This window comes from Ornithodoros turicata, chromosome 5 (genome assembly GCF_037126465.1).
Source record: "Ornithodoros turicata isolate Travis chromosome 5, ASM3712646v1, whole genome shotgun sequence".
NCBI classification, from domain to species: domain Eukaryota; kingdom Metazoa; phylum Arthropoda; class Arachnida; order Ixodida; family Argasidae; genus Ornithodoros; species Ornithodoros turicata.
In genome coordinates, this window is record NC_088205.1 from 26,879,528 (window position 1) to 26,902,050 (window position 22,523).

Here is a 22,523-nt window from a genome sequence, read left to right on the forward strand (position 1 = left end):
GGTGTTCTTGAGGACCTGGAGCATATTCTTCTTCATTGCTCCCACTACCAACCTTCCCGAACAACACTCTCCGAGTCTCTTCGTCAGCTGGACTCTCGCCCCTTCTCCCTATCGAAATTGCTTGGTCCCTGGCCTAATCCAGCCCAGCAACGCTCTGCGCTCAAAGCTCTTCTGACATTTCTGGACACCATCGGACTTCGATCGTTATTGTGAAGGGGCTCGTTATTTTATTCCCCACATTCCCACCAGCAATGGGGTAGAGTATCGCCTGTGGCGATGAACCTCCCCACTCTCCAAAGCCAAAATAAAGTTGTTGTTGCACATCATAAACAGCACGCAACTGCTCGCTCGCACACGAAACGAGTTACCACCACCCAACGTTGCAGACACCACCCGAAGTGAGAGTAGCAAAACAACAAGATATCAAAACACGAAATGAAGCGTACTGATCCGCTCTCCTTCTATAGCATGCAAAACGTGATTAGCGCTGAGATGAACATATGTCCATGACGGGTGTGATTTTCACTGATCAAAAGGAAGTCACGTGGGATTGCATGACGCTTGCGAAATGTGTATGGCGAAACGCAACTGGTGTGTTGCACTCCATGGTAGCTACCAGAAAACCGAAGCAAACTTATGAGACATTGGATTACAGGGAGGTTGGCTTCTGTTTTCAGTCCTACACATAATTTCACGTTACACTGTACATGGATACATATGGGTAGGTTGTCTGGCGATGCTGATGTATTTGCATCGGGAAATGTGCATGGTTCTAGACTTTTTTTTTATCGCGTAATCGGGATATCGGCACCTCTGGCGTTGTGGCTTACATGCGACCAACCAAGTGCTGTGCCCCTACTAGCGCTTCCTACAAACGACAAAACCAAACATGTGGGAAGGTATAACGGTCTGTTTTTGATTACTCATATGTAACGAGAAAATGTATATGTATATATCGTTTTCAGGTTGCTGCCACTGCTGCACGTTCCATGTGCCCGCAATTGTCTTGCGTGTATGATTAAACCAACGACGACGCCCACCACAGCGGAAGTGTTTTGCGCACACACGTTTCAGCATGAAGCCTGCAGGTAACTTCTGAATACTGATTCTGAATTTACATATTGTAGCTGAGTAATTCCGTATGCCTGCAGGATGACACATGCTTACAACATTGTGACATCAATGCAGCGTCATGACCACTAATGTAGTGCCCCCAAAAAATGAATGAGGGGTACTCCTCCAACTCATGTAAGGGCATCAAACAAGAGCATATGTTGCTTTGTACAGCACCTTATGTACTTTTTTTTATTTCAGGTGGACGTAAATTGTAGAAGGCAGCTAGTGGGGGAAAAGATCATGGTCACAGGTCATGTGGTTCCTGGTACACGCCTCTGTGGAGTAGCCTTTTCAGAACACACACATACAATTTGCTCACAGAACCAATGAGTAGGATGTTGCTCGAATACAGAGAGAAAATGGCATACCCGCCTCGGAGACACTTTGGGAAGCATATGTGGCGAGAAAGAGGAGCTCAAGGCTCGCGGCCGAATTAAAATCACGATCAGCTCCGTAGCTGATCTCCTCGCATCTAGACGTCTTGGTTCTGTCCTCCATACATACAACACAGCTATTGCTAATAAGGTGGACGCTTCTTTTTTCTTTTTGGCCGTGATGAAACATCTTCGGCCGAAATGAGACTACCTTCGGCCCTATTGGGACTTCGGCCGTAATGAGACACTTAGGGATTAAAGGATTTTCGGCCGTAATGAGACTTTGTGTCGCCAACTGTAGGATGGGACATCACGCACATCACGCTTCAAAAATAGACCACAATGACTTTCGACCGTAATGAGACTTCGGCCGTAATGAGATGTTACCTCCCAAACGTACCAAAGCTATGAGCGACTTCCTGGTACCAAGTCAAAATGCACAGCGTCACAATAGAGGGTGCGCACAGTCAAACCACCGGAGCGCCCTCAAGCTAGCGCGCGGTGCCTATACTCCAGCGGATGATGCGAAAAACGTCACTGATTTCACATACAGGGTGTTTTCTTTTATCTGCAACACATTTTCATAAAAAGGGGAGTTGCCTTAGGGCGGTTTTACTTTGTCATTGGATTACTCGACAGTGCTGCTACTAGTAAACCAATTTTTTGCTCAGTTAGGGGACTAATTAACAGAGATATTGCAATCAGCTTTTTAATTATTGACTTTAGGGAGCACGTTGCAATTGCTATATTAAAGCCTGATCACCATACGATCCGCTCGAACATCATTTCAAGATACCTCTTGCACCGCGGCTTGGTTGTCTCGCCTAGCAAGACAGTAGCCATGGCATTCTCACGAAGATCATTTCATAAGTACCCGCTTTTCATTGATGGCTCACCCCTGACCTTTGTCACGACCTGCCGATACCTGGGGATTACAACTGACCGTGGCCTGACGTGGTCCGAGCATGTGAAGCTGCTTGCTACCAAGGCAAACTGTTTGGTAAATGTACTCAGGCGTACTGCTGGTGCATCCTGGGGCCCGCCATGCTCTGACCTCTATCGTGTCCATCAGGCCCTGGTGTTGGGGACATTGCGGTACAGCTTACCCATTCTGCATGGTCTCAGTCGAACCCAAGAACAGGAACTGCTCAACATCCAGGCCTGTGGTCTCCGCGTCTGTTTGGGAGTCCCGAGGACAACGGAGACGTATTCTGTCTTGGCAGAGGCGCGAGAGCAACCGGTTCACATACTGCGGGATGGTGATACCCTTCGCGCTTATACACGCTACATTACACGGCACCCGCTCCACTCTCTTTGTCGTATTGATGAGGACTGCCCGGCGTCTGCTTTCGGCAGTGTCATTGCCCGCCTGAAAGGGAGCATTCCATCTCCCGCGTCTACACCATCCTATGCACCGGCGATGTGGACTCTTGAAAGACCCTGTATTCACTCTAACATCCCTGGACTCCAACGCAAGAAAGACGTCCCCACAGTCGTGGCCCACCAGCTCACACTGGAGCACCTCGCCTCAACACACCGACTAAGTTGCCATATATACACCGATGGCTCAGTAACCCAAGATAGTTCGAGCGCGGCTTTCTACATTCCGGATGAAGACCTGGGGCACGGTTTCAAACTCCCCTATACAGTGTCCTCGAGAGAAGCCGAACTGTTTGGTGTCCTGGTAGCCCTGGAGCATATTACCGAATCCGGGCACGGAACGTGGGTCATTCTTACCGACAGCAAGGCATCACTAGATATGTTGTCGTCACCTCGCCCCAGCATAATAAGCGATTTGCATACCATGACGCTTCAAAAATTCAATGAACTCTTCGCCACTGGTTACAACATCACGTTTCAATGGGTCCCTGGCCACGTAGGCGTGTATGGAAATATTCGAGCAGACGCAGTAGCGAGACGCGCTGAGTCTGATGACACTTCGGCCCTGGACACCTCTGCCGCTTACAGCCTCCACATGCCGTCTGTATATACGCCGTCAGTGTGCCACATGTGCTCAGCAGTTCCGTGCCGAAACTATGACTTACAACTCATTCCTACATCTATCGACCCATTGATGGAGTTCGTCATCACTTGCCAAAGCAGTCGTAAAGAAGAATCCCTTCTTCACCGCCTACGACTCAATGTTGCCCGTACACCCTCACTTCTCTTCAAGATGGGTCGGCTAAATTCACCAAACTGTAATGTCTGTGGAGTGGAAGCGGACACCCCACACCAACTCCTGTATTGCCAGCAGCACCTTCAACATAGGAACACCCTCCGCTGCCGTCTGCTCCAGATTAGCTGTAACGACTTTTCGTTGGCCGCTCTTCTTGGCCCCGTCTTGCACCCCAACCAGTAGGCTGTCACTGCCGCTCTCCTCGGTTTTGTCGGGGTCTCAGGGCTCGTGAACTGCATGTAACGTTGTGCTAGTGTTTATTCTCTTCTTTCTTTCTTTCCTTTTCCTTTCGTTTTGTTTCTTTTTGTTTCTCTTTTCTTTTCCTTTCTTTTTGTTTCTTGTTTTCTTTCCCTTTCCTTTCTTTTTGTTGCTTTTTGTTTTTCTTTCCTTCCTTTGTTTCGATTCCCCCTTTTTCTTTTTCCTTCCCCTTTTTCCTTCCTTTTTCTTTTTTGATTCCCCTTTTTTTTCTTTCTCCTTCCTTTTCTTTTTCGTTTTCCCCTTCCCCTTTTTCCCTTTTTTTTCGGAATAGCAAGCCGGCTCTTTGCCTGGCTAACCTTTCCTTTCTTTTTTTCTTAATAAACATACCCCCCCCCCCCCCGCTCGAAACACTGATGAAGCGCTAAAGTAATCTCAGCGCGTGCTATAGATTGATTGATTGATTTTTAAAAGAAAAACATGGAGAATGCTATAGACCTAAGTATTTCACTTCGGCCGTCCGCTGGAAACAGAAAGTGATCGTCAAAAGAGCCACGGTGGCGTCGATATCTCCGCCCTCACTTAACGTCACAGAAAAACGTCGTACTCGATGTTGGCAAACCCTTATCGCGCTTCACGATATTTGTTTCGTTTTTCTTTTCCCTTCCTTCCGTTCCTTCATGTCTTCGCAGTCGCTTGTCGTTTCAGTCATATCATCCTCCCGGACACAGCAGCTCTTGTCCTTCCCCGGTACGATAAGCCCTGATATGTAGTGGTGATGCACAAAGCTTTTTGCAAGCAAAAAAGAAAAACGAAACAAAACAAAAATTGTGAAACATTACGTTTTTCTGTGACGCTAAGTGAGGGCAGAGATATCGACGTCATCGTCGCTCTTTTGCCGACCACTTGAGGTGCGCAACACACGGCAGAGCCGAAATAAGTAGGTCCGTGGCACGCACTGCAATTACTTTCGTGCTTCGTCAGTGGTTCGAGCGCATCACGTGAAGGTCAGGCTTTAATATTACAATTGCAATGTGCTCCCTAAAGTCAATAATTAAAAAGTTCACTAAAATATCCCTGTTAATTAGTCCCTTAATTGAGAATAAATACGGCTTCCTAGTAGCAGCCCCATCGAGTAATCCAATGGCGAAAGTAAAAGCGTCCTATAAGGCAACTCCCCTTTTTATGAAAATTAGTTGCAGATAAAAGGAAACACCCTGTATATCGCACTACTAACTGCGGGAAATATCCTGGGGCACAGCCACAATTTAGCAGACGACAAGAAGAGACGTAGCAGACAACATGAAGAGACGTATTTCATTACAAAGTCGACATTCTGGCACACTGGGAATGCTCAATACGCAGGTATTGCCCCGTGAGCAGTTCTTTCGTTCTTTTTCTTTCTTTTTTTTTTTTTTCACTTTTTCTACTAGTATGTTCCGTGGGGATGGCAGAAGACGCGCACTGTATCGCAATTTGCGATAGCAAGGTTGTGCGGGCGGATACAGTCCTATACGACACCCTGGAGATAGTTGTGAAAAAATCCCGATCCCGTCCCGGGATCCACATTTCGAAATCCGGAAATCCTGGGATTGTAAAAACGGCTCGGGATTCCGAGCCCTGGGCCCCTTTCGTCTAATACTTTTTCTCTTCATCAAACGCAACAGCAGCAGAGAGACAGCGAAAGAGAAAGACATCGGAAACACGTGGGAGCGTATACTTAACTGAACTGAGTTCAAACGCGTCTCCTGCTAACGTAGTACTCGGATTTACCATCCGTTCTGTTAGTGTAACTTTGTGTCTTTCTCTTTTGTTTGTCGTCGTCCTGCTTTCGGTAGCGAACATCTATATAAAATATTGTATTTTTATTTTTAAAACAGAACTGCCCCACATAACGCGTGAAGATCAACCGCTGCACATAATGATACCGTTATCACTCCTGGTTTGTGGAAAGGGCCGGGCACACACCTTTTTGTGACAACTAACGTAACTGCCTAAGCGTCACAAAAAGGCGCACGCCTCTCGCTTTCATCGAATCAGGGGAGAGAATGACGTGGTTTGGGAAGAACGCGCTCCTAGTCAATTATGATCCCGAATGATATCGTACTCTCCCCTGATTTGTAGCAGACGGGAGACGTACGCATATTTTGCTTACCCCAAATCGAGACTTTCACGTTTTTCCCCGATTTGCGGAAAGCGCAGGGCTTACGCTCTTTTGTGACACTTATGTGGTTATGTTAATTGTCCCAAAAAAGTGTACGCCCAATGCTTTCACTAATCAACAGTGATAACGGTATCACACAGTGTGGCTTCAGCGTGTCATGCGGAGAAGTTTCCGCTTTAAGAGGGTGGGACGGCTGGCGGTCTTCATTTAAATGACGGCAGTAATGAACTCAGATAATGTACGGCTACGAGGACGACGATTGCGGACCGCAATCATAATAGAGATCGTGGTAGGACCGGATTTTTGTCTTCGTTCTCATAATTCCCTCTCGTACTTCATTAGCCATCCGCAAATGGAATTCCTATAAATCTCCTCAGACCGGTTAAAATATGCGTCAGAGTTTTAAGTATTTTTCATTCTGTCCTTGTAGATACTTTAGACGGACATTCGTGACTTTGCTTGATACGAAGGAAGACATAAATGTCACACAGTCAGGCGACATTTTTGAACTAAAGGGAGTTGCAAATTAGTGAGCGAATTTAGATATTCTGAATTTCTCGGCTCGGTTTTATGCCGTATAATGAAATACTTATTCTGCGCAGACATCAGCTCAGCTGTCTTCGAATAGTGCCTGTATATGGGCTGACAAGGAGGAATCCGTAAACAAGCAAAGAAAAGGAGAAATTGATCAAACAACCAACCAAAAAGTATTTTGCGTCGTCATTGAAACACGCGCCCTAGACTAGCCGTCAAGCGAATGCTAAGTCCGTGGACGCTATTGATTTTAATTTGCAACGTGCCTGACATAGTATGTCTCCAGTATGGCTCTTGTAAACATCTGAACATAAAATCACTCGGCAATTTGTCAACGGTCCTGTGCGTTAAGGTGCATCCCCACGAAGCACGATGTAATATAAATATAATATAATATAAAGTATGCAAGGATGAAACGGAGACGTTCCTTCCTTCGGTAAGATGTGGATATCCAGACAGCGGTCGCAATTCCTGGTCCACCGGGCCTACGGCTATGTAGTGCACCGCGGGGCTTGATGCAAAATTCATTTGCTGTACACTACATTCTGCCGGCATGTTTTGTGCGTCATTTTGTCAAGTAGGTGTAACCAAAGTGGTGTAGAAATTTCAGTTTCTGTGTGACGGTAAAGTATGTACATATAACAAAAAAATGTTTGGATGAGACCACATTAAAATGGCTACGATTCCACGACGTTTGAGTCTGATCGGATGTGATCTAGAGTATTTCCAATGCGTAACAGCAACGATGTAAGTGTTGAGTTGTTTAGCCAGTACGTGGAGAGTGGGCCCAGGAACCTGTTTTGTGTCTACGAACCTATCACTGAGTATCACCTATATCACTCAGTATATCACCTATAGCGAACGCACAGAAGTACAGCGACGTTAGTACAGTACATGCCTCCAGTGCCAGGCCTCATTCCATCAATGCAGTGTTTATGCCTTCGCGCAAACGGCAACAGCACCACCAAGAGAACAACGCACACGATAGCTGTATGAAGAATAATGATACCAGGCAATGATGATCCCCGATGTTTCGCAATGCGATGTGCTAATGCACTTATTTAATCTCGTGGCCTATCACAAATAAATGAACGACTTGTGAGCATTCCGTTGGGTGTGCTTAGCAGCACAACAGTGGCTGAAGAGAGAACAGCGAAAGTAACTAGGCCACGACCTACTACTATGTATACGTACTATAGAGGACATACAGCAATCGCCTATGGGAGAGACGGGTCATGCGTTAGTTACGCTAGTGGAAGCTAGAAGCGCCACTTAGCATTATTGGGGAGAGGAAATGACATGAACATTATTATCACCATTGCCACCGTCGTTCATCCATGGTAGGCTGGCTCACCATAGTTGGTCTGCTGCGCAGCATATTGCTATGATAATGGTAATGGTACCGTGACGTTACACGTAAGGTTTGTCTGCGTAGTGCGGCGACATGTTGCGCGTGCCGCAGGGTAAGTGAACTGAGGATCGCTTTTCAACGTGGAGGGGACCTCAAATGCACATCAGACTGTGCTGGATCAGGTACTCAACTCTCAAGGGGCTCATGGCGAGGGTGGACGTCCAAGATAGGTGGACTCCATTTTTCAACAAGACTCGACCTCTATCGCACTCTGTTCGTGGAGCATTAGATGTGCACTTAGGAATCTCCAATCATTTGTTCTATTTTTTTTTACTTTCGTGTTAGCGCCGCGAAGCAACTGTGGCTATGAGCGGCGTACAGGTGAGGACAGATGGAGAGAGGACAGCAGGAAGGAGTGAGGGACAGGGGGGCTCCAATCAAATGGAACCGTATCTTCAGTACGATACAGTGATTGAACCGCCCCTGTGGTTGTTGATCCGAAGAAAGACAAGAACCGTCTGGCTCTACGATATATGTCGATATCTGTGCATTGACTAGTGCACGACTTGTGAGCACCACATTTAGTGTGCTGAAGAGAGAACAACGGAAGGAACTAGACAATACCTAAAAATATCCACAATTCCAAATGAGGTACGAGAGCCCATTTCAAAGAAGAGGAATGCGCATCGATTCTCAGACGGGCCTTTGTCTAACTAGTTAAATGGCGAGGCTGGAGGTACTAATTCTTCTATTCGGGATTTATCTTCGGTATGCACGAGAGCGCATAAATCTATGCTCGAAAGGCTGCAAGCATCAAGAATGGGTCTGATACGATCGTCTCGAAGGGAACGCAAAAGATTTCCTCCGAGAAAGATAAAATCCCCCGGGGAAGCAAAGAAATGAAATACTGTCTGCGCACGAGCCATTCCCCCCCGGCTCTGTCGCAAGTTGAAGCGCCTTTTCCCGGCAAATAAGGTCGACATATTATTTGCCCGGAGCTTTGTTTCCGCGTATCAGAAACGTCGTTCGGGAGACGCTCTAAACAATGTGACCTTTCATACCATTAACGGGTCTTACATTCTAAAAATAGAAAAGAAAAGTAATTGGAGTAGGTTTATACAAAAACCAGAAAAATAGATGGTGGTGATGGTGATGGGGACGGTGGAAACAGCTTGCCGTTGTTGGCCTCACGGACGCATGTGGGCATCGTCACGACTGTAGCTGTACGTGATGATTAAATGATGCCAGGACCATGATGAGATGAGGGAATGAAGTTCGAAATAGAAATAGGTGGTGGTGGTAGTGGTGATGGCGAAAGGGCTCGCCATTGTCGGCCGCACAGAGGTGGGCAACGTCACGACTGACGCCCTGCAGAATGTGCGTTATGGGCCGACTTCTAAGAGAAGTGTGCCAATATATGTCTGAAAGCGTCCGAGCAAAACCCAGGAAAACCCCCAGACAGCACAGCCGACACCGGGATTCCAACAAGGGTAGCTCCCAGTTTCGACGAAATAGAATTTTATACGAAATAGAATAGAAATAGAATTTTACAGCATAACACGCTCATGACCTATCAGAACTCAGAAAGATATTGTTCTGTCTTCGGACTGTTGAAAACCGAAAGCGTACGCCTGTATGCAACACTTTACGTTGTACACATAGAGCTATATTAAATCAACAAAATCCATACCAACACACACAACGGTTTAAAAACAAAACAATTAATGACGTTTCGGAATCCGTACCGTTTCCATCATCAGAATGATGCGAAAGTGTCTGCCGAAGTCTATATTTCGCATATTTTGATCATTCTGATCATTCTTTCGCATCATTCTGATGATGGAAACCGTATGGACTCCGAAACGCGATTAATTGTTTTGTTTTTAAACCGTCGTGTATGCGGGTGTGGACTTTATTGCTTAAATATGACTATTCCTGGTATGTGGACTGTGTTCGACACATAGAAGTACAAAAAAAAAAAAAAAAAAAACGGCGAAAGGCTGCGGTTTAGTTGGGAACCGAAAAAGTCGAAAGCTGAATACTGTGTTAAAAACAGGTTTGAACTTGCAAGATTGATACCCTTAGCAAATACTTACAAATACTCTTACAAATAATCTTATCCGCTTCTCAGCCAAGCTGATGCCGGAAAGTTTACTGTGGTGCCGTCTGATATTCCACGTGACCCTAGATTTTGCGGCACTCCGAAAGCTTTAAAGAAAAATAAAAGCCAGAGAGCGAAACACTGCGATTCCAGTTCGAGAAGAGGAGACGAGAGACGGACATGAACTGCATCCAATTGGTATCTGGTTTATTCAACGGAGATGAACACCACTTTGGTCGCCTTTGCGTCGAGGGACTTCCCCGGATGGTGTCGATCGCTGTTGAATAAACCGGCCGCTAATTGAACGCTGTCCGTGTCTCCCTCGTCATCCCATCCCCTTCTCTGCGATTTGAAGCTGATTAAGAGTGTAAAATACTAACGAGATGCTGTTACGTCCCAATTGATTTTTTTATACGAGTGCGTACACTCCTAAAAATGATGATGGTGGTGGTGGTGGTGGTGACGAAAAACCGGCTTGCCGTTGTTGGCCTCACGTATGTGGGCTGCGTCACGACTGTAGCCAGGATGAGATGAGATGATGTGATAAGAGATGAGGGAATGATGACGGCCGAAAAATTAAAATATAGGGCAGTCACTGCAGAATTGGCGAGAAGTCGGGGCAGTACTCATGGCCTTTGAGCGAGGCCAGATTCCTGGACAACAACAACAAATAACTTAATGATAATGAATGGGGAAATTCGCCACGTAAAGAGAAAGTAGACGAGGCTGCGAATTTTGAGAGTCTTTCCGTGAAAGAGCCTCTCGGATGTATGACATCATCCACCGTACAGTTCCTGCCAGTGGCCAAGGTATTTCTCCCGCACCGCAGCATATGCACAGCAATGCAGTAGGGTGTGCTCGATAGTTTCAATTAGCTGACAATGTATGCAGTTTGCGTTGTCTAGAGAGCCAATCTTGAATAATTGTGATTTAGTGAAAGCACTTCTTGTTCGCAGCCTGAAGAGCAGAGTTTGTATACTGCGGGAAAATCCTTTCAGCGGGAGATCAAGTCGATGATTTTCCAGGATGTCCCGGATCCCAGGGTGCTGTATAAGAACTATCTCATTGATGACCAATTTTCGGTCGCTGTCTCCCGGGGTTGGCAAACTAGGGATAGTGCTGTGGTGTGCAGCAGATGCCAGCTGGTCCGCCTTTTCGTTGCCACTAATGCCGACGTGGGAGGGGATCCACTGCAGGGAGATGTCTCCACCGATTGTCTTGTGTTGAGCACATGACGTTCTGATACACCGAGCCAGAATGCTATCGCATGTGGGGTTCATCATCGCCTAGGTTCTTCAGGGCCTGATTCCATATTTCGTCTGGTCCAACGACGCTGTGTCATTTTCAGCCCTTGACAGCCTCCTGTAGCTCAGTCATGGTAAGTGTCATGGTAAAGTCATGTGGCTCAGTCATGTAGCTCAGTCCCCTTGGGGAACCATCGGAAGCCGAGTCCCTTAGCGATGGACGGGGATCATTGCAGCTGGCCACTTGCGCTAGTTCTGTGGCAAACTCTTCTGCAAGATCCTTAGGCTCTCTTTTGGATGAAACGAACAGCGTGACCAACGGGTTTGACAGTTGAGGGAGGCATTCAATGGCTCTCAGAGTAGGTACTCCATACTTTTGTGACAGGGGTGTGAGCATTAAGGGACTCACTAAACTGCTTCCACTGTGTGCGCCTCAGTTTTAATACGTGTCTTCTATGTGCAGCCGAGATTCGCTTGTACGAGATCCAGTCGACCTCGAGCCCAGTTCTTATTGCTCGTCTCTGTGCCCTACGTCGCACGGCTCGAAGACTGAGATACTTAAGGTCAGGAACAGGCATTGAGGTGGGGTATGATACTGTCTTCGTACTATTTGCCAAAGGACGTCTTTATACAGTCGAGCAGGTCATCTGCCGTGGAGTTGGCCGGTCCCTGTCTGTATTTCTCCCAGTTCCTTATTTTCTTCGTTTTTCTGGGCACATTATTCCGACGTGGGGGCGACAGCACAATAGGGAAGTGATCCGAACCCCATGTGTCGTACACAAATAGGCCGACCTCAAGTTACTCTTACGGAAGGAGGACTTTGATGTCTTGGCCATACAAGACTCAGCCGTCATTTAAGATTCCGCCATACGTGTCATACCACGCTAGGGGTTTTTAAGCTGATGGCCTCCAAAGGGCATCGCTATTTGTGAAACGGACTCAGGCTGAGATCGACCTTTCTAGTGTATGCTCACCCACTGAGGAATACGTAGGCTGCCTGTTGAAGGCCGGCTCGAAAACTGTATCGGTCATCTCGGTGTACCACTGAGGTTATGCTCAACCAAGTGCTGAATCCCTTAAGAAATTTTGTGCTTCTTGTTCTGTACCTTTGATCATCTGCGGAGACTTCAATGCCAGCCACACTCTATGGATCAGTCAAGGAATTGTCACGGGAGGCGGAGCCTATTTTGTACTCATTTTGCCGTACATATAATGGACACAAAATAAGCTCCGCTTCCGCTTTTCAATAAATCAGGGGCGACAACGTTGTCATTCGGGATGATGATGTGCTAGGAGCGTGCTATGCGGTGAAGTTCATTTTTAAGAGTGTACAATATGAGAGCATACGACCGCATACCTGTGCAAAAGCAAAAACAAAACAAAACACGGAAAGCATAACTGTTGCCTATGCACTATAAGAACATAACTTCATCGCATAAGAGGCTCCTAACCAACCATCATCCAGAATGACATCGTTCTCTACCCCGATTTCTTTTAGACGGGAGGCGTCCTCCATTTTGTGGCACTTATCAAGTTACGTCAAGTGCCACGAAAAGGTGTGTGCCCCGCGGTTTCCACAAATCAGAAGTGATAATGGTTTGCGCGACGGTTGGCCTTCAATGTTTTATACTATAGAGCGTTGATCCTCGGTCACCTACCTCAAGGAATTCATCAACCTTACACTCTTAAAACGGATGCTGGTGGTGGTGAGGAGCCCGGCTTGCCGTATTTAAAATTCAGTACCTATACTCCATGTGTATTTGTTTACGTCGCTCCCAAACTCTCTGAAGACAGACGGTGGCGGTGGTGGTGATGATGATGGGACTGCTTGCTGTAGTAGGCCACGTGCAGGCAGGCAAAGTCACGACTATCGCAGAGGGAATCGTGCGTCCTGGGCCGACTTCACAGGGAAATGTGCCGACAAACACCCAGGCAGCACAGCCCGCGCCCGAATTCGAACCTGGGTCGCATAACAGGCTCCTAGCCAATCGTAATCTCGAATGGCATCATTCTCTTCACTAATGATGCCTAATGATGATGAATCTGTTAATTGCAGTCTTGGGAAGTAACTAGTTACAATAACTAGTTACAAAAATGTGTACGGGAAATTAACTTTTAACTGTAACTAGGTACTTTTCTGGGTAACTAGTCCAGTAGTAACTAGGTACTTTTCTGGGTAACTAGTTACTGCTTTTCGAAATCGCAGATTGTCCATTTCGGAGCCACCTCGCATCACACTTTATTTCTCTTCTCTTTTCCTTTTTCTCTTTTTAACGACCTTTTGACTGCCTCTGCCGTTATGCTGTAGTTCCTTACTCTCAAAATAATAAGGACTGCCATCTTTGAAGAATATAAACGTGGCACAGCATAGGCTGCCACTGAAAAGAAGCATGTGTCATATGACGAAAATCAGGACGGGACAAAGAAGAACTGTACAGCACGCCGAGGTATTCGAGAGGTGGAAAGAAGGCAGCCGCAGCACACTAGCTGCCCTGAATGATTTCCCAATAATAAGAAGAATATTCGTTAAATATAATACCGGCATTCCCTCCAGCGCCCCAGTTGAGCGGCTTTTCAGCGTGGGCCGGGATATTTTCGCAATTAAGACAGGCAAACTCAGTGATGTGAACTTCTAGCAGCAGCTGCTCCTTAAGTGCGATATGTACAAATAATATGTGTAATAAAAGTAATTCTGCGATAAAAGTTGATACGTCAACTTCATTACTAAATTTCCTGAAAGTAACTGTAATTTCTAACTGTAACTAGTAACTGTAACTTAACTAGTTACTATTTTCGCGATGTAACTGTAGCTATAACTTAACTACTTTATGGCCCGGGTAATTGTAACTATAACTAGTTACTTTTGAAAGTAACTTTTCCCAAGACTGGTTAATTGATACCAAGCACCGCTTAAAGAAGCAGTGCCTCCACTTTTTTTTTTTTTTTTCGTTTTAGGCTGTGGCAGTTTACATGAGAACAACAGGAGGCCGATGGGATGAGAAACAACGAGCTCTGTTGCACAAAAAGAATAATTGTGCACTCTAAGAAAAGAAAGAGAGTAATTTTCGTCATTTTGGGGACTAAACTGATTGCCAAAAAAAATTAGTCTCTCTAGGGAGTAAATGTACGGGACTAGAGGAATGTCACAGAGTGGGGTCTGCATTTCACGCTGTGTACTAAGAGTCCTAGGTACATAATTCGTGTGCATGAATGAGAATACTTTGAATTAAACCGTGAACCGTGATATGTCGAGTGATATAAAGTCTCGCCACGTGCATAGAGCACAATTTCGCAAGCATGGTCGCTCATAATATAGCGCTTGATTACTCCAAAAGGGGCACTAAACTGCAAACATTTCTTCTCGCGAAATAAAAGTCGTTAGGTTGACACCAATACAAGAGGAATGCGCGATTCGTTCGTTGCGACGTTCGTGATCTGCGCGAACGAAACCATAATTTACTTTTTCTCCTTCTCAAGAGGTCAAGAAGCGCGGCAATGCAGAGCGGTCTGTCATTGGTCTCCTCAAACGACCACCCGCGATGATTGGGTAAATCGCTTGAGCAGACCAATCACAGGCCGCTCCGCATTGTCGAGCTTCTTCAGTAAGAGAGGAAGAGGGAAAGGGTAAATTACAGTTTCGTTCGCGCATAATGCCTACCCTTATAGTTCACCACATAGCACGCTCCTAGCCAACCATCATGCCGAGTGGCATCGTTATTTCCCCTGATTTGCTGAAAACGGGGGCGTAGACCATTTTTGTGGCATTATGCAGTTCATAATAGCCACAAAAATAATAGGCCCCACTCTGCATCAAATCAAGGGAGAGAACGTTGTCATTCTGGATTCTAGGAGCGTGCTATGTGGTGAAGCTCTGTTTTTAGAGTTGAATTTCATTTGGTATTGCTGTTAAGGTATTGAAATCTTTCACTGCACGAGGAGAAATTTTTAAAATTTAGATCCCATTTAAGCAGGATTTCGAGAGATCCTCAATGTCATGTCACGGCTCCTTAAGGGTACATAACTTAGATAAAAGTAAAAGGAGCTGCAAAGACATCCGTCTGGAGCATTCAAAATTATGTTAAACGAATGATTTGCAGATGATATGGCGATTTTAATGATCGATTAACTGAATGAATCGCGCATAAATGAAAACATAAACAAGGAGAAAGTGCTGGACGCAGCAATATCGTGCAATAGCGGCACTGAGACAAACAAGGATAGAACGGCACAGTGGCTCGCGGAGCGGAGCTCTTATCCATTCGGTAGCACAGGGACGTTCACGTGACTAGATCCTATTTGCTGCGAGAGCTACGTCACTGAAAAGGAGCAGTGTTCTTATGTAATTTACCTCTTTCCGATCGCTGACACGTGCAAAGTTTCACGTAGCGTCATTACGGTTTGGTGTAAGGTTAAATTAATGAAATTAACCTATGTTGTGCCTAATTATTAGTTAAGTTAACTGAATAGTTGAATGAATTTAATTAATAATAGGGCTGTGCGAATGTTCGAATTTTTCAAATATCGAAGCGAATAATTCTACATTCCATTCCATTTCCGAATCGAATTCGGAATTCTACATTCCAATTTCGATCGAATGATGTTTATTCCAGACGGAATGTATCCGAAAAATTCCGAACCTGCACACATAGGACTGAAAACGGCATATGAGAGAGCAGAAAACAAAGTGCTCGCAACTTCATGTTCTGATCCGTATGAATATAGCGCGTGTACATGCTGTACATATGTTTATATCCGTACATGCATTGCATACAACTGTATTCTCTTCGGGTTTAAAATAACAACCCCACACATGCCTAGGTAATAAAATAAAATAAAATTGGATGTCACAAAAGTAAATTCTACGCCAAAAGCTTCACGGACCACTCCTAACACAGACACCCCGTCATTTTATTATTTTTTTATTTGCGCTGTTGCGTGACACGTGTGAGATTCTCGACAGTATTAAAAACATAGAGTCAAATGGGCTTGTAAACGCTTGGAACAAGTTTCGCTAAACATTACACCTTTTCCTGGGCAGGCCTTTCAATTTCCCATTCTCCGAAGACCAACGAATGAACGAGACAACCGGCTTGACTATGCTAATACGCCGATTGCATACAGAGGCCTAAGTTCTAAAGGAAACGGGAAGAGGAGCATGCCTTTGGAAGCGCGGTTGACATCTAACGTGACCACGGCGCAGACGCCGTTCCAGACATGTTCGCGTTGAAACGAGGAGGACACTCCCGGCAAACGAGGACAAGATCACTTTCTAAAGAAAGGAGCGCTAGAAGGGTCGCGCTGAAGGAAAGAAGCTCTTGAAAGGATTTCGCCCTGCAGCGCGAAAAGATAAAATAGGAACTAGAGCTACTGTTCCTTGTCCTTTGAAAGCAGCTCTATTCGCAAAAAATAAAAATAAATGACAAGCTTAAAAGGAAAGGTTGGTTTTCACGAAGATGTGTGCGTTGACGAAAGCAGTATTTTTCATGGGAATCTTCCCAGTACAATGTTACCTTGAAAAAGTGTCAAAACAATTTTTTTTTTGCAGACGGCAGACACTGATCTGATCCGTTTGTAACGAATACGTATGGAGGTAGAGTTGCTTTCTTAGAGTGCGAGCTCTCAGGAATTTCTACTGTGCAATGCTCTCCTATGGTGACCTAGGAACAAATGAAGGAACAATTTACCATCTACAACGGCATAAAGAGAAGCACATACAAAAAACAGAAGAAAGAAAATAAAGCAAGAGGAAGAAGCCAGAAAGACACACTTCACCGTCGACGCTAACACTCGAGTGAATGAACCAGGGGTAGATTCCAGCCCAATATGCTCACGATAACGAAGCTGTATGCTATATCTAGTGCTTCTATTCTAATCCTACGTCTAATTGATACAATTTTGGAATATTATCAATATTAAACGTACCGCTACAACTCAATCAAAAACACGCGTGTTCACAAGCATCATTTTCAGGTACTGACACTAGATTGCATGTCTCATCAAACGTGAAACACAACGAAAAACGTTAAATTCCATGTTTAAACTTCGCTACTTGCCTCCGGTACTGCGAAATGCGTTCCGATACGTTTTTGCAACTTCATCTCTTTCTTTTTCTGCATCATTAAGGTTCCACTACGGACTAAAAATTATATTTAGCTTATTCCCAATTATTATAAATTAACCTCGCACAAACATTCAACAGGTAAAATACAAATTCCGTCAATTAACATATGGTACTTCATAGTTTCCGATTCTCCGAGAGTACGTGACGTCATCAAGTGTTCCGTCCTATCCCGGTCATCACCCCATCATCCCGTCTCGTACCAACACATACGTGTGCACATTTGTTTCCCGTTACAGCTTCAACTGAATTTACCAAACTGTGGTCATAAGCTGCGATGCTATTACACCGGTGCATCAGCACCGACGCTCTATGGGAATCGCCATAAATTTTTCAACTCTCGTAGCGCCGCGAAAATTTTGTTGATCTCCGTGCAACTGCTTTTAAATGGAAGAGGATGCTTAGATTTAGTGCATGATCGAAGCAGATTTTGCGTTTTAGACTCAGAAATTTTTATATCGTCGTCGAAAGGTTTGGGAAAAGCTATATTTCGAGATTCCGCTCGCTTACAAAATAGAGCCGCCCAAAATCGAAAATCTGGCTCGACCGCGCACTAGAGAAACATATCAAGAACCAATACCAACAAAAAGATTTCATCTATGTTAAGCCGTTGACTCAGCACACGAGTTTTTGTCAGGTATGGTCATCCGTGGAGTACGTCCCTTCAGAATGGGGAGCGCAGTGCTGCCATCTATCATCGATTGTGTCGTCACAAGCAACAACAATCTGACCGCTGGAAATGATATACCGCTGCACGTGGCCGGAAGACGACGAGGCCGACGTTGACCATGACGCGGGAGCACGAGCACGGGCAGCGTAGCCCAGCCCCAAAATTTTGTTTATTGTTTGTTCAACGACGCTCATTTTGTCGGGGAACAGTAGATGAAACTTATTTGTCTTGGAATTCCCAGTCGCAGCCACAGAAATGTGGAAGGATCATGCTTGTAAAAAATAGTGGCGCTGGATAAGTTATACAGTGAAATCTTTTCTATTACAGTGGATGCCGGAAACCTGGCAGCGCTTTTAGCACTCATCCAGTAGAATGTCAACAGGAAGGGGAGTCTATTGTTTCATGGGACAACTTTACAATAGTTATTTGAGCCGCACTGGGTATCCCCTCATCCCATGACGAGGTTGGGAGCGCGGATCAAGTGTGGTCCCCTAGACTCTAAGCATTTGGAATTTCGTGCGGCGGATGGAGCTGGTTGGGGCAGATTTCAGACACGTCCATATCGTTTAGTGTACTATAAGGTACAGCGGACAATTTGATGGGCAAAGTATGGCAAAGTATGGGCAAAGAAAAATTGGCATCACCTCAGGGCCAGTTTCCACAAAGATGTGTACCGGTTTCCCATAGCGCAGGTTGTACTCGTCTCTGGAGACCACAAGATAGTGTCCTGTTGTATGTTGAGTCCCAAGAATAGTGATTGTCGAAGCACAAGAGAAGGGACTGTCAACTCACAGTGCACGATGCATCTGTGATGAGGTGATGTTTTCAGCGTGCAATATCTGCTTCTTCACTGTCCACACGGCTGGCTGCAAGAAGCCACAGAACAAAACTTTCAAGACAATACTTTTTGTGTTGAATGTGGTGGCGTTTCGTCAGGATGACGCATGGAGGAATTGGTTCTATAGTTCTTGGAAGCAGCATTACGTCCCTCTGTGGTACAAGGTACACCACTTGCAAAATCTTCATGTGATAGCAGGTGTTCGAAAAGAGCTCGACGAGAAGAAAATTTCTGCAGCAACAAAGTGCACCCGTATGTCACCTACCAAGAGAGTGCAAAAAAGGGATCCATTTATAAACAGCCTTCAGCTGTGCGAGCATGAAACCGTTACTGGTGAAAATTTTGACGCCGCTAAGACTAGTGATAGGTACATTTGTTTGGAAAGACTGTGAAATGTGACCTCTTTGATGAATTGGAAACTGTAGAGGATCGGAATTTTGCAAACAGGAGTCCTTCCTATAGTGCAAATGCAACAGATTTCAATGGAAAGTATAACAGGTCATATCGGAATGATATCCACTTTGGAGATTGGGACACTTTCAGGTGAACATTCCACAACAGAGGAATTCCGTTTACTCCAGCCCCAAGAGGGGGAAATAGAGTCACAACATTTACTAATTTTTTGTGCGAGATCACAGCAAAACACAAATTATTTCAGTAGCCTCCCCCTGCACGACTGAACGTTGGGCAACTCTTTACGTTCCTGCTCATGATCTACACACAGTGACACACACAGACACTGCTTTCCTGCTGTTGCACACCGTTGCTGAGACCGTTGCCGACAATTTTTGCAACCATGCTTACAAGTGGTGCTCGTATTTGACTTGGTATAGTGGTGGAACAACGAAACAGGTTTTGAACTCACCTTTGCTTTGCGGGGGTACAGTCGGCCAAAGACCAAACACTAGATGCACTTCCAAACACTTAAAACTTCACGGAGCGTCTCATGCGTTTACGAGGAAAGAATTTCGCGGGCTTCCAGTTAGCGGCTCAGGTGACAATGCTGTATTGCTCCGCGCTGCGCACTCGCTGACGGCGAGACGCCGGCGTCCTTGAGCCTGCCACATTCATCCGAGCAAAAAGTTAGGCCCGAATATTGCGATATCACTGTTGGATCGTTTAAAAACGGTAAATATGTGCTTCGCTGAAGACATGTATCGTCTTCCATATTTCTGCTAGTATAATCGTGACGTGGTCTGAACAAAATATTTCATTTTCAGCGATATTGCTCTACTCATTCCTGGAAAAGACAACGGGATAGCAACTGTTCATGTGGCGCTACGGAATTGGAGCAGCAATGAAAAAGAGAAGCTCTGGTTCAGTGGGCGGCGTTCCGTAAATTTACGGTCTTTTTTAACAGTGTGCCGTGTATGGTGACCGGAACATTCGCGAAATATTAGGACCAACTGGCGGACGGTAGCAGGCGTACAGGACAGAGTCACGTACCGGAACTGAGGAAGCGTGGTCTGTGGAAGTGCGCGCATGTCTACTGGTACCAGATCCACGGTCAACTCCACGTATAACCAACCGGCAGTACTGCCTCTTCGTTGTAGGTTCTGGACGACGCCTTTCGGAACGAAAAAAGGGTAGTGTACCCTGCCGAATTTATAACGACTACCTCCTGCCAGAGCCTGTTGACCCTCGCTATCCTCGAAGCATGCGATTTAGGGCTCCCAATTACAGAAGGAAGTACGCTAAGCCAGAGGAATTGTAATCAGTGTACCGTGTGCCTTTTGCTAATCGAGACAAGCTCATGTGATGTCGGCAGCCTCGACGAGGACGAGAAAGAAAGCTAGAGTGGATTTCTGGAAGTTCCTGCGCGGATAGGCAAGGTGACACTCACAATGACAATTTGTTATGAAATGCTCTCACTCCGAGATCCATCAGCTGAAAATCATCTCCAGACGAATGGGACATGAAAGACCCAGTTCACGACGTGCTGATCTGTGCATGGGCGAAGTCTGGGGCCGCGGTTAGTGACGACCAGGATGAGCACAACAGACCCGAATTATATACTCGACCAAATGGGAAACCTCCATTCGCACTTTACATTCCAAGCAGCTGTATGGACCACGCACACACATTTTTCTCCTCTACCCTGCTTTTCTTCCCTTTTCTTCTTCTCTTTTGCCTTTTTCCTCCTCCTCCACTGATGTCCAATGATATGGGAAATGCTATGCAACCTCTTTGCAGTTTTATTTCATTTCCGTTGACTGTGCAAGTAAATGAAGCGTTTTGCACCACCACAACGCGGCCTCAAATTTGTAAGCCCAGGGTGACAGGAAATAAAGAAAACAGGTTGCGGTTTCGTTTCGCAATTTCCGAGTAATGTCGGTAGGCTATAACATGTCGACACAAACTTGTTTCAACCGCGTCCTCTCCAACTTAGGTTTTTTGTGTTACGAGAGATTTCGTTTATTATATGCACAAACATTGCAGAAATCACGCGAAACGACTGGTGACTAACCCTTCGCCCGACAGCAGCACAGCACGGAACAGCAACAGATCAACGAAGAAGTTCAGGAGACAGCTGGACAGCCTGTGCGCATTCAAAAGCCGCGCCACTAATTGTTCCGTCTGGCTGAGCGCAATATGCGTGTTTACAGTATTGGACTTGGCATGGGTGAGCACGAGCGGTCATATGTTTGCACAAAATTTCGCTTGACCTGTCGCGCGCCAAGAGAAAACAAAAATAACATAAAAAGAAGACGTTACATCAGCGGTACTGCATTTCCAAGCAAGCGCCAAAATGTTATGAAGCGGTGACTGCGCAAACCATTTCGCTCGCTGCGCCATCCCTCGACTGTAGACGATGAAGTGCCGGCTATGATGCACCGCCTTAACATATTATCACAGTATACACTTAGAGCTACACAAGGATATCGCTACCATTCTCGAAAAAAACAAAAAAAAAGCAAAGAACGAAACATTTGTACCATCGCCATTGTGGCAGGTAAGTGACCTAAGTTTAGGATTGGGGTGTTTCATCGCCAGAGGCGATAATCTACTCCAGGGTTGCGGAGTTGCCACTCCGGAGTTGGAATCATTCCAGATTTAGCAGAGCCCGGAATGGATTAGAATGGAATGGCGGAAACTGTCCTACACTCTTTTTTTGTGACAATTATGAGCAGCATAAGTGTCACAAAAAGGCGCACGCCTCCCGTTTTCAACAAATCAGGGGAGAGAACGATGGCATTCGGGATGATGGTTCGCTAGGAGCGTGCTATGTGGTGAAGCACCAACTCGCAATTGTTCAAGATCGGCTCCATGGAGGACTCCAGTTGCGGACACTGTAATCATCCGGAGACTATCGCGCATATCCTGACAGAATGCCGCGCATACCATACTATGCGGGAAACTCATCTTCTCCACGCCAGGCCTGGTATACTGACGGACGTCCTCTTTCCCGAAGGTTCTTGTGCGGAACGACTTTCAAAAACTCGCGGCCTCTTGCGCTTTCTTCAAGAAACGGGCCTAGCGGAAAGACCACTCTAGTGGACCTCTCACCTACAGCGCGCCTCCGTCCCATCAGTATCGGTTATCCTGCCTATGCATCACTTTGAAGTCCTCAACTTCCCTCTCCCACTTTCCTTTTTTTTGTGGCTATAGTCGTGACGATGCCCACTTGAGTGCGGCCAACAA

At 45.8% G+C, this 22,523-nt stretch overlaps 1 protein-coding gene and 1 long non-coding RNA gene across 2 annotated transcripts in view; both read right to left on the reverse strand.

Annotated features, from left to right (window-relative positions):
- LOC135394256 (uncharacterized) overlaps positions 1 to 22,523 on the reverse strand; it is a 726,492-nt gene that overhangs the window by 298,221 nt on the left and 405,748 nt on the right. The gene's annotated exons all lie outside the window — the stretch shown is intronic.
- LOC135395416 (uncharacterized) lies at positions 18,694 to 20,095 on the reverse strand. The gene is made up of 3 exons (XR_010423071.1): positions 19,747 to 20,095; positions 18,836 to 18,909; positions 18,694 to 18,770 (listed from the first exon to the last, which is right to left on the reverse strand). It is a non-coding gene; the product is annotated as an uncharacterized LOC135395416 (long non-coding RNA).